The 12,905-nt window shown below is 35.7% G+C and overlaps 1 long non-coding RNA gene across 2 annotated transcripts; it reads right to left on the bottom strand.

Moving 5' to 3' along the window:
- Positions 1–8,384: 8,384 nt before the first annotated feature.
- On the bottom strand, positions 8,385–10,663 carry LOC116159810. Of its 2 annotated transcripts, XR_004143060.1 has the most exons (7): positions 10,222–10,663; positions 9,795–9,966; positions 9,676–9,738; positions 9,130–9,303; positions 8,867–9,074; positions 8,653–8,812; positions 8,385–8,600 (listed from the first exon to the last, which is right to left on the bottom strand). It is a non-coding gene; the product is annotated as an uncharacterized LOC116159810 (long non-coding RNA). The 2 variants fall into 2 exon arrangements; XR_004143059.1 differs by having other exon boundaries at positions 9,795–10,663.
- Between the last annotated feature and the right edge of the window lie 2,242 nt (positions 10,664–12,905).

Raw genomic sequence — 12,905 nt, 5'->3', positions numbered from 1 at the left:
GTCTGAATGATTGGTTGCATAAAATAAGGATCGTAGGGCAGGGTTGCCAATGACGGTACAATTGTATCAATCTGGTACATTTTTGAGCATTTTGTACAAAAATACAATTCGATCTTTTTTGGTACGTTTTTATGAAATCACTGTAACGCGCACATTTGTAAGTTGCGCGAGGAAAAATTTACAAATGTCATTGATAATAAAAGAACAGGTCAACTTTAAAGTAAAACAATAGGAATATGCCGTTCTAGAATGAGCAAGTTCATTCATTCATTGTAATATGATGGTTTATGACTCTGACTCATAAATCCCCAGTCCAGTTCGTTTACTTTTGAAACAATACACCCTATATATTAAAACAACTACCTACACATTCTATTTTTGTTCAGTAAGAGTAACTAAGTCAGTGTCACATTAACTCAGTCGCTAATCAGTTTGGTGTTCTACTGTTTACTGTTTTACATTTGCTTTACGTGCTTTTTATAGTATTACCGTCGTAAAATATGGATAGGTAAGTAATTAATATTTTGTCGTAATTAATGAGTCATGTCAATCTATCATATCCACAGACAAATAATATAAGGGGACCGCGCATTGCCTATTCCACTTAATGCAATGTTTATGTTTTGATGCCAACATCATGTAGGAGGGGAGGGTGTTTGTTATTATTCTCTCTCTCTCATGCTTGTAAACAATTGTCCTACTTATACAGTGGCGTGCAGTTTTCGAGGGATATAAAATTCAAAATGAGCACTGCATATTGTTGTATTCTTTGGCACAGCTTTCTCATGAAATCCTAACACTTAATACCACACTCTCTTCTTTCGTTTGCCGTCGTGGGGTATCCTAGATAAAAAAATTTATACTATAATTAAGCAATGCTATAATATAGGTAAAAGTTTTGCGCACGCCTATGGCAAGCATATCAACCTATGTACTTACCTGTGAAACGATAAGTTAGGATAATTCCTACTACTTTTTTTGCACACATAGCATTGATTCACCATATTCTTTCTGATCAGGCTCACAAATTCACGAAAATCTAAAAAAAAGCGGTAAAAATCAACCCCTAACCTCAAAAAATGGTTACGAACCGGTACCGTCAGCTGTTGTTATTGTTTGTCCTACAATTCGCTTAGACGGTGATACATGTTGGCTTCACTTGAAAATGTAAATAACGCTATCCCCCCTTATTATTCTTTATCTGAGATCATATCTATTCATTTTTCATATTTACTGTTTGGTAATGATTATTGAATTGGGATACTTTCAGTTTGAGCACAAAAAATAAGATGATTGAGAGTAATTTCCTTGTTATAGATTTGTTATTAAGAAAAGAAAGGTTGACTCGGAGGCGGAACCAGTACAGTTTTCCAAAAGCAGCACATCTGTTTCTATTACACCATCAACCACCTCTTCTGTTTCTTTTGAGCCATCTACTTCCTCTTCTGTCAAACCATCTACGTCTTCCTGTTCTTTTATGAAATCTATGGCGACTTCCGTCACGCCACAATCACCTACGACTCATGAATTATACGATACCCAATCACAAAATGACCATGATAGTGATTCATCTTCCAGTTCCATCTCTACACACAAGAAAACCTATAAGCGAAAATTTAGAGATGTATGGTTAAGCCAGTTTTCGTGGCTTAAGTTGTTAGGAAATGGCAAAAAAATTTGCATCATTTGCAATAATTCCATTGAAGGAGGTAAAACGCATTTACAGCGCCATGAAAAAAATAAGAGGCATATGCAGCTACAAAAACAAGTTGCAAATACGGAAAATATATCCACACTTTTGCAGAAAGGTACAGAAAAACAAAACTTTCTAAATTCGGTTAAGGAGGCAGAATATAAACTAGTTATGGGTGTTGTTGTTGAACACAATAGTCCCATGCTTATTATGGATCATCTCCCAAAATTGCTAGCATCAACAGCTCCTGATTCCAAAATCATTAAATCGATGGCCTGCGGCAGAACGAAATCAACGCAATTGATCCACATGTTGAGAAGGGAAGCAGAGTCTACTCTTGTAGCAAAATTACAAGTCACAAAATTCTCCATTATCATTGATGAAACAACAGACGTATCATCCCAAAAATGCCTAGCAATATTGGTAAGATTCGTGGATCCGACAGCGCACAGCATTAGGGAAAGTTTGCTTGGTTTGGTAGAAGTGGAAGAATGCAATGCTGACGGGCTTACCCAGGCGATTTTGGATATATTGCATAAATTTCAAATCGACCCACAAAATGTAATAGGTTTCGCCGCTGACAATGCATCTGTAATGATGGGGCAAATTGGTGGTGTACAGGCAAAATTAAGAGAGAAAATAAACCAGGATATATTTGTTATTGGCTGCATCTGTCACTCCCTACATTTATGTGCATCTGAAGCATGTAAGAAAATTCCATCCCGAGTTGAAGAATTCGTTCAGGACGTATATAATTATTTATCAAGGAGCCCTAAACGGTTAAAGCTCTATGAACAATTTCAATAAGCTGCTCAAACTCAGTCAAACGAGATGGTTATCTTTAGAAGCGGTTGTGAAACGAATTTTGGAGCAGTGGCAAGGTTTGAAATTATTTTTTACATCAGAAGCGTTTGAGGAAAAGGAGTTTGATAGACCAAATAATATATTGGAAAAATTCAAGAATCACGAGTATGAACTTTATCTTACTTTCTTAGCGCACATACTTCCAATTGTTAACAAAATAAATATTGAATTTCAGTCAGAGAAGCCTAAAGTTCACTTATTATTTGAAAGAACTACTACTCTTTACAAGACAATACTAAAAAATTTTTTAAAACCACGATATGTTGATTCCTGCAATAATGTCTTCAAAGTCAACCCTTTAAATGTGGGTGAATATTTGTCAAACGACACAATCTATTTGGGTACCCGGCTTGAAACACTTATAAGGAAATATGATCTGAAGAAAGAAAATTTGCATGATGAGTTGTGTTTACAAATCCGCAAAAGATTTAGCCATCTATCAAAATATGAAAATTTTAAACTCCTTAATCCAGTAAATCTTTTGGAAAGCCCTGTATCTTTCACCCCACTTATAGAACAATTTCCACATTTTGTTGATAATAACAACGAAGAAGATATTTCATCGGAAGCCAGAGAGATCTCTAGTCTACCTATAGACGTAAAAAATAAATTAAAAGAAACTGAATTCACTGACTTTTGGTTCGAATTGAACACTTTTAAAAACTCTGCCAATGAACTTGTCTTCGAAAATGTATGTTCCTTTGTTTTCAAAATTTTGTCTTTGCCGCACAGCAGTGCCTCCGCCGAGAGAATATTTTCTCAGTTGAATTTAATCAAAAGCAAAATTCGGAACAGATTATTACCCGACACTTGTAATTCACTGTTAATGGCAAAATCATTGTTAGGTAGTAATCAGTGATTTGATTGGAAACCAGAAAGATCTTTACTGGAAAAGGATGTTGTATATAAGTAGTTTTTTGTTGTGTTTCTGTAAATATTTCATTAATAATCCCATACTTTTGTTCTAGTTTTATACAGTTTTATATGATAAAAATAAAAAATCGTTTCTATGCGTTTTAATGCTCCTATATTGGTATTTTAAGATTTCAGTACAAAAATTTGTAATTTGGTACATTTCTATCACACAGTTGGTACAATTAATAAAATCGCTCTGGCAACGCTGTCGTAGGGGAATAAATAGATAGGATAGCTACAGATATACTGTCGGTACTGGGTTGTAAATTGAGTAAATTCACACGTATTTACTTCTTTCTTGTTCTTAAATTTTGCCGGTTCTGCAGCACTGCAGCTCTTTAATACAAACCGCCACTGGGACCAACAATAGAACATAACGTTGTAAAATGTTTGTATACTCATTCTATAAAAAGATTGAAATTTGGCGGGATGTTTGTTTAATTCCGTTGCAATCAAATAGGTACTATGTTTACGATTTATATGATTATATGGATGCACCCAATAACGTCGTTCCTTTCTTTTTTTTTTTACTTTTTGACAATAATAAAAGACTTGTCACAACTGCAACAACCTCATCATCACTCTCCATTGTTTGTACTACTACACATTGAAATGTTCTGTTTCTTTAATTAGTATGGAAGAAAGAAACTGTTTCGCATTTCATAAGTTTTTATTTAATGTTTCACGTTTCATATTTCTTTGATGTGTGGCCTGCCTAACTGGAAGTCTAGGGTTAGCAACTCGTAGTGGTTGGATGTCGGCAGAACTTTTTCCATCAGTTTTGAAACACATTACAGCGTATACGCAATGCTCAAGAGACAATCCTATTTTTCTTTTAATGGATAAGCACTGCAGCCACATCAGTATCGAAGCCATTATTCAAAAGACAACGGTATAGTTGTGCTGACGTTACCTCCTCATTGCAGATAGTAGATACTAGATACATTAAATTCATGTGATTTCGAATACGCTGAGTCCCGTACAGCGTACTCCCGATTTTCAATCCGCAGTGGTAAATAGTATTTCTTCCCTAAACCCGGAAAGATTTAATGAGTCAGATCAGTGGCGGAACTACCGATGTTCAATGTTTGCGAAGTACACGGGCCGGGGCTAAAAAGGGACGACAATAAGAACNGAGAGAGAGAGAGAGAGAGGCAAGCAAATATCAAAGAGCAACAAGTCAGCAGAAACGAAGCAGGAAGCAGCAGTACATATGGCCATTGAACAAAAACATTTTTCATTCAATGATATGACATATGAGTAGGGGAGAAGGGGGGAATACCGCCCATGGAGGTAATACCGGCCTCTTTGTTTGTAACTTCGCGCGCCACTTGATTCAATTGTAACATGTGAAGACACCTACTAGGGCCAGCCTGAACTACACCAAAAATAGAAAACCGCTAAATATCTTCTTTTGACCAAGTAATGCAACCATTTGTTGTTTGTGTGTACGGCAAATTTCAGGAAAAAAATTTCTAAGGTAAGTAACATTATGATAAACTTATATTAACATAATGAATTATACACTGTTGTAAACGTCTTTAAAGTAGCTATACGATGGTCTATTAAGTTTTCAAGATAATTTAAGAAGATCTTTGTACAGCACCATAATCTTGACTGTAGTGTATGGGGCAATAACGGCCACATGGTTGCGGGAAATGCCGGCCGGCCGTGATTACCCCGATTCATTTAATCGTACGATTGTTAAAATCATGAACTCTTTACAGATGCCTCGTAAATACGGAAGGACCTCCAGTAAAGGACAATGGACTGCCCAAGATATGTATAATGCTGTAAGTGCTGTGAATGCCGGAAGAAAAGTTCGAGAAGTTTCTCGGGCATTTTCAATCCCACGCAGCACATTACAAGGAAGATTAGCAATCGGAAATGTTGCAGCCCCTACCTTTGGAAGAAGACCAGTGTTTTCTAAGGAGGAAGAAGAAGAATTAGCAATGACCGTTATTAGACTTTCAAAACTTTTTTTTGGTTTAACACCAGAAGAAATCAAGCGTTGCGCCTTTGACTATGCATCAAAGAAGAATTTGAAGCATCCATTCTCCGAACAAAAAAGACTTGCCGGCAGAGACTGGCTGGATGGTTTCTTGAGACGGAATCCGGAAGAAGCCTGAGAAAACCAGAACCCACAAGCATTAATAGATTAACAGCATTCAATAAAGAAGAAGTTTGTATTTTTTATTCTAATTTGGCCAAATTACTGGACAAATACAATTTCCCGGCAACTCGAATATTCAATAAGAGGATTTCAGGTCACAGGGATTTTTCCTTTTAATCCCGATATCTTCACCGAGGAAGATTTTGCACCAGCAGAAGCGTTACGGGAAGCTCCAACCAATCAAGAACCAAGGCAAGGCCAAACCCCAGAAAAAGCACTATCAAGAGTTCAAGAATTGATAATGAGCCATACAACTCCAGAAAAAAATGCCGAAGGAGAAAATGTATCTTCTCTGATTTGTTGCAGTTGCCAGGGTGCTCAGGTGTATCGACCAATAAGAAACCAAGAAAAGGGAGGAGTCGCAAGCAACATTCCGAAATTTTTACATCAACTCCCATGAAAACAGCTTTAGAGGACAAAGAAAATAAAAAAAGGAAAAAACAACACGTTCCTGCAGTGACTCTGTGCAAGAAGAAAGTGCTGAACGAAAATGGGCTATCTGAATTCAAGATTGTTCAAAGAAAACTGACAACAGAAATACGACAAAGTAGAGAAAGAAAATGTAAGTCAGGAATAGAAACTCAGTCTGAAGGCTGGTGTTGAAACGGGAGAAGAAACTGACGAGGAGGAAATAAACGGCGATATCTGCTTGTTTTGTGGCGAATTTGGCAAAAACAACGAGTTATGGCTACAGTGCGGATCTTGTGAAAATTGGGCTCATGCAGCTTGTGCAGGAAAAGGACGTGGGGAAACATTTGTTTGCGATTTTTGTAATTAAGAATTACGTTTTGGGGTAATGTCGGCCATGGCCGAAATTACTTCAAATGTTTGGGTAATACCGGCCACGGTTCGATAAAAAAAAATTATTTTTTTCTACAACTGTCAAAAAAACCTGTCATTTTCTGACGGATTTCGAAACGCGAAGTACTAGATTTTTAATCGGTTAATTAATAAGTAAGGTTGCTCTTGACAACGTGCGCGAAATCGTCAACAGTGAAAAAAAGTATTTTGCGCACGGGACAAAGTTGAACTTAAACAGCAATTTAATTAACAATCGGTTCAGTTGTAGAAAAAATATTGTATATAACGCTAGCGCGAAGTTATTTCGCGCATTTGACTGATATTTTAACTCGGCTTCGCCTCGTCAAAATACCTTCAGTCTCAATGCGCGAAATTGAACTTCGCGCTCTTGTTATATAAATAACTATTTTAAAATGTGTTTGTAGTTTTATTGCCTTATAGAATTAAATTTGTATTCTTACACCTTCATTCGATTTCTTTATATACTTTATTCAGACTTATTAGGCATTTTCAGTGACATATATAATAAAAGGCTTAGGTGGCTGCCATTCCCCCCCTCTACCCTAGTGCCCGCGGGCGGCGCGTTACAATAATGTGCATGGTTTGTGAATTGTGATTAGTATTTTGTATTTACGTGATTGCGTCCAATAACATAAACGTACCCCACCTACTTAGCGGAAGGATATCAAAAATTAATACCTATAAATATAAATCTGGTGCTCAAAAACGTAAAGAACTTGAAGAAGCAAATGCTAAAACGTCAAAGTAAGTCAAGATAATGAAATTTCGATTGTTTTTTCGTATAAGATTTTTTTATTCAAGTTGAAATCGCGGAAGATATTACCCCGTGCCCGTCGGTAGAGCGGTGCACCAACGAGCCAGAATCGAGTTGCGAGACGGAGGTATTTTCAACAAGCAATCAGTAAACACGAACAAAAGCTTAACCACAATGTATCTTGCGCCATATTTGATCGTTGGAGATTAAGTAAGTCTATTGATGTAGATCTCGATTCAAAAATTTAAATAATTTGTCAGTTAAATCCTAAACTTTGAAATGGAATCGTTGTCTTCCACGTCTAAAGAGTTATCTACTTTATATATTTTCAGGTTGCGTTAATTATAGTAGTAATGGGAGCCTGTCGCCATCCTTGCAACCCCATAGAAGTCTTAAATGAAGCACAATTTATCAAAATGTATCAGCTACTTCTTTTCATGAGTCTTGCATTTTCTTGCACGTCAAAGTCGTAGTTTGTTTCCCTGCTATTATATCGGGGTGTTTTTTAGCAAACTCCACAAGCCACCTTTTTTGGTTTTGCGTGGTATTGCACCCTCGCTTTGGCGTGTCCATCGTGTTTTGAGTATTCATGCTAATCAGTGCCTAAAATATTATTATTCTGTAATTTGAAATGACTGAGCAATATCTTCACCTCACCACCTAAACTCAAACCCAAACGTCAAATAGTCCGCTTTAGTTCTAGTCAAGCAACAAAGGCGACGTTGTCATATGCACTGTACGTTTCGGTACCAAGCAGTTACGTTTTCGTAACGGAACCAGTCAAAAATTACATTTGGAAAACGTATACGAATAGATGCGACTGGTTTCAAAAATCGACCCCCTGGTAACTATTATTGCGTGGTTAAGATGGGGGAAGTCCTACCCAGCCAACAAAGATATGTATCAAAGCTGTATAGATTATTTCCTTCCTAAGTATCAAATATATAAAATACTCCTACACGAGGATAGCTCTATGTCAGCAACATAGACATGTATCAACTATGTATATAATATTTCATTAGTAACATAAATGGTATGTTTCAATAATGTATTTGAGATATATAGATTATATATACATAAATGTATTGGAGATATATAGATCATATATACATAAATATATCTGTGATATATTTATTGTCATGTATAGATATGTTTCATAGACGTATCTTTTAACTAATTTATTATGTAAAATATACATAGCAAACGTAACACAACTCGTACAGGTAATTAATAATCTGTTAAATAAAAAGGTAATAAGAATATCAAAATAGGTATTTATCTTTCTCGGTCTGCTCGTAATTTTGCCAACCGGAACCATTCGCTGGAAATGCGTTCGAAATCGCTTTCCTTGACATCAACATATGAATTTATTGTGACACCTGTAAACGATAATCAATATAAATATTAAGCTAATTAGCATCAATGATTTACCTTTTATAATTTGCATACTTTTTGTGGTGCTAATTTTAAAGTTTCCTCTTTGTCCTAACCAAGAGCACTTTGTAGACATTTGGTTTGAATAAACTTTCTTTAAAAGACGGTGAATATTATCCTTTCCATTTTTACCACCAATGTTACTTAAAATTATGTGCTGAAAAAACAAGCAAATTTTAAAAGCGGCATATATTTAATAGCGATTACTTACAAACTGTTTAGTATGGCCTTCATTCTCTAATAAAACTTCAAATTGTTTGAGAGCATCAATATTAGGGATTGGCAGTAGATCGTTTATAAATTTTGTTTCAGCTGTAGGCTGATTACGTTCTTCAGTTGTCACCGAGTGTAATTTTTTTAAATTTCATCAATGCTACGTACATATAAATGGACAGAATGCAGCATTTCCAAAATTTTGTCTAAAAAAATATTAGCATTATTATATTTATTAAACAAGAAGCCTTTATCGCCTACCAAACTTCTTGTTAACTTCTACGTCGATTGCTACAGGAGTGGCTGGTGATTGTATGAATTCTTCTACACCATCAATAATTATCGGAATTTCTGATAAAATAGATATTTCGTCTATAACTTGAATGTTATCCTCGAAGTTGTTCTGGTTAACTTTCTCCACAGTGTTCACTTTTGCTAAAACAAATACAAAGAATCAGTGTGTTGTGCCTATATTGTTAAAAACTTTATTAAAATTTAAAATGTCAGTAAGGTCGCTGCATGCTATGTACTATCAATCCAAAGGTAAAATGCGAGGGGCAAACCACTTAGCAATTTTGATGTACAAGTAGTAGCAATTTTTGCAATTGTCCACCAATTGTGGCAATTTTCTAGCAATTGTGGCAATTTCGAGCGATTGCGACAATTTTTCAACAATTGTAGACATTTTATAGCAATTTTTGCAATACTGAAACAATTTTCGCGCAATAACGTAACGTGAAAATTACAAGTATGCCTATATAAAATTCTTGTTCACCCCTCGGTAAAATGTGAATAAATTATACTTACAAGTTTTTTTGTGACTAATAGCTCGTGGAGGAAGTCGCGGTGGTGGTGGTGACTTTGAAGATTCTGTAGATAAACACAATATATAATGCAAGTAATATGTTTTTTAAATTCATATTTACCTCTAGAATCAGAACTAGAATCTGTATTACAAGGATGAGTAATAGCCTTAGATCTTTTTCCTCGTCCTAAGGCTTTTTCATCTGCCGATGTATAATCCCGGTCTTCAGCTTTTTAGTAAAATCTTTTCTGCTTCTTTTCATTTTGTTTTGTTGTGTAAGGTCCAAAAACTTGCTACGAACAAATATTAATTGACGATCAGTGATGCGGTAACTATCGCAAGGTTTAGGTAAGTGCCAGGTTACTCATTTAATATACCTTTGCAAACTTGTGAACGTCGGTTACTAAACAAACCACAAAGTGTATTTTTGAGCGTCGCCCTAATGAAATATGTTAAAAAGAATCGTACATGAAGTGCATATAAAGTTAGGTTAAGATCGCTTTAATGTACAAATTTTAATCAAATATAAAAACTTTCTAGGTACTTACATGTCGCTGGGTAGCACGCCAAAAACTAAAACTTCACCACAGAACTGTTTGTATATATATTATAATAATAAACACAAATTAAACTTTTATTAAAACCACCCTAATTGCATCAAATTTTCGGAAGCGTGTGCATGTGCATAAAGTCCCTGGAAGTAATCTAGGGACTTTACATGTGCACAATTCACCGTGCCTTTGCGCATGTGCTTAGTGTTATTAATTTAAACTTGTGAATGTAGATTGTATTTGCGATATATCGCATATGTTCAAGTTGCAATGTATCATAAAAGTTGTATAGTAATATATACCGTGAATATGTTCTCAAAGGATGTGTGATACATTTCAAAATAAAAGAAATGTTATGTAACATGTACAGAAAATCGTTATATAACGAGTGTAATATGATTGAGCTTCGCATGCTATATATCATTTATATGCATGTTTGCTGGGTAGTGATCAAATTTATCAAAGAAATGGTCTTTAATTTGGCTTACCATCTTTATGCCTATTGAACTACGACTTTCCCCATTTAACCACCACCATATATATATATATATTATATATATATATATATATAATATATATATATATTTTCAGAAAAGATATATATATATATATAATTTTCAGAAAAGATTAACGAATAACGATGAGTGATGGGCGGAAACGATTGAGTGGTTCTGGCTACCGAAGGGAAGCTCAGAGAAAACTGGAAAAACAAAGAGAAGCAGTAGAAAAAACCGCCAAGATATCAAATTTTTTTAAGAAAATTAATGAAAACTTAAAATGTACCCTTCCCGACGACAATGTCACTTCGTGCGGTAGCGGTAATTCTAGTCAGACTCGCGTCGAAGAAGTTGATGATCCTAATGACGATGAAGTATCGATTAAAGAACCAGTTCGTCCACTTTCATCAAGTTCTTTAAATGAATAAAAAGTTAAATCGTTCCTTTGGACGGTAAGATTGTTGAAAGTGCTTTGTGGCAGGTAAATGACTTTACTCGTGAATATGTGGTAACAAAAGGAATCACCCAAAACGCTGATGGACTGGACTTATCTCAAAGATTAATTGGAGGGCAAAATCGTTATTTATCCAAGTCCCTATTCAAAACAAAGCTGATAAACGGCAAAGAGATCAAAAGATCGTCGTACTTGATGTATTCCGAGAGTAGTGGGAAACTGTATTGTGTTCTCTGCCAGTTATTTGGCGGCACAACAAAATTTGCGAAAGGAAGTTGTGATGATGGAAGCATGGAAATGAAATTTTAAAATCGCACGAAAATTCCTCTGATCACAAAACATGTATATTGGCAGTGAAAACCAGGATCTAATCGAAGGATATACACTCACTGCTTTCAAGTCAAATCGAAGACGAGAAAAACTACTGGCGCAATGTATTAAAGAGAGTGGTTGCAGTAGTCAAATCCCTGGCAGTTGCAGGCCATATATATATATAATATATATATATATATATATATATATTTATACACCCGTACTTATGGCAATGTAGATTTGGCTACACCGCTTGCGTAAAAAACCCGGGAAACGTGTATTGCAACAAGTACACTTCGTAGTTCCGTTGACATATACGTATAATTATATTGCGGTGAGTACCGATATTTATGTTAGATACAAGCAATATGTGTTGCCTAAAGGACAGATTCGAGAAAGTAACTAATCTTCTGAATTCCAGGTTTTGTGATTATCCGCGAAAACAAAGCGATGCTTTATAGGAGAGTCGATGTTGTCCGTGAACACGGTAACTGCCAAACTTGTAGATAGTGAGTTCGTGAATACAAAATAAGCAAGGCCCTTTTGACATCACCGTTAGTTATGAACCGAATTGCATGAAATTTGATACTTAGGCACTGAGAATAAAAGCAAATCTAACGCCAGTATCAAAATTTGGTTTTGCGCAGCGCTAACTTTTTTATTTATAGGGGCATTTAAATAAAATTTGATACATTGGCACTTGAAATAAAAGCCAGTCTAACGCCAGGATCAAAATTTGGTTTTGCGCAGCGTCAACTTTTTAGCGTAAACCACAACCTCCACAATGAAGTTGTGGTACAGCTGCTTATGTGCTCGTGTTTCCGTCTGTCCGTCCGTCCGTCCGTTCCATCGAGATCTCGGCCCCTGGGCCATCTAGAGACTTCGGGTTTTCGCTAATTGATAGCTGTTATGGTCTATATTAGTACATTTCGATCAGTTTTATTTAACTCCATATTTTGCGCAGACTGCGCAATGCCAACTTTCTTACTTATGGAGATATTTCTTTGAAATTTTAACCACAGATGCTTCTAGTAAAGGCAAACATTTCGCACATATTAAAAATTATGTGTGGGCATGCGCAGTGACTGCGCAATGCCAACTTTCTTATTTATGGAGATATTTCTTTGAAATTTTAACCACAGATGCTTCTAGTAAAGGCAAACATTTCGCACATAGTAAAAGTTATGGGTGGGCATGCGCAGTGACTGCGCAATGCCAACTTTCTTATTTATGGAGATATTTCTTTGAAATTTTAACCACAGATGCTTCTAGTAAAGGCAAACATTTCGCACATATTAAAAATTGTGTGGGCATGCGCAGTGATGTGTGGATACTGAGCAATGCCAACTTTCTTATTTATGGAGGTATTTCTTTGAAATTTTAACCACAGATGCTTCTAGTAAAGGCAAACATTTCGC

Source organism: Photinus pyralis, unplaced genomic scaffold (genome assembly GCF_008802855.1).
Source record: "Photinus pyralis isolate 1611_PpyrPB1 unplaced genomic scaffold, Ppyr1.3 Ppyr1.4_LG1, whole genome shotgun sequence".
Lineage (NCBI taxonomy): Eukaryota > Metazoa > Arthropoda > Insecta > Coleoptera > Lampyridae > Photinus > Photinus pyralis.
The sequence above is the reverse complement of the archived record's forward strand: the minus strand, read 5'-3'. Positions and strand labels throughout refer to the sequence as shown.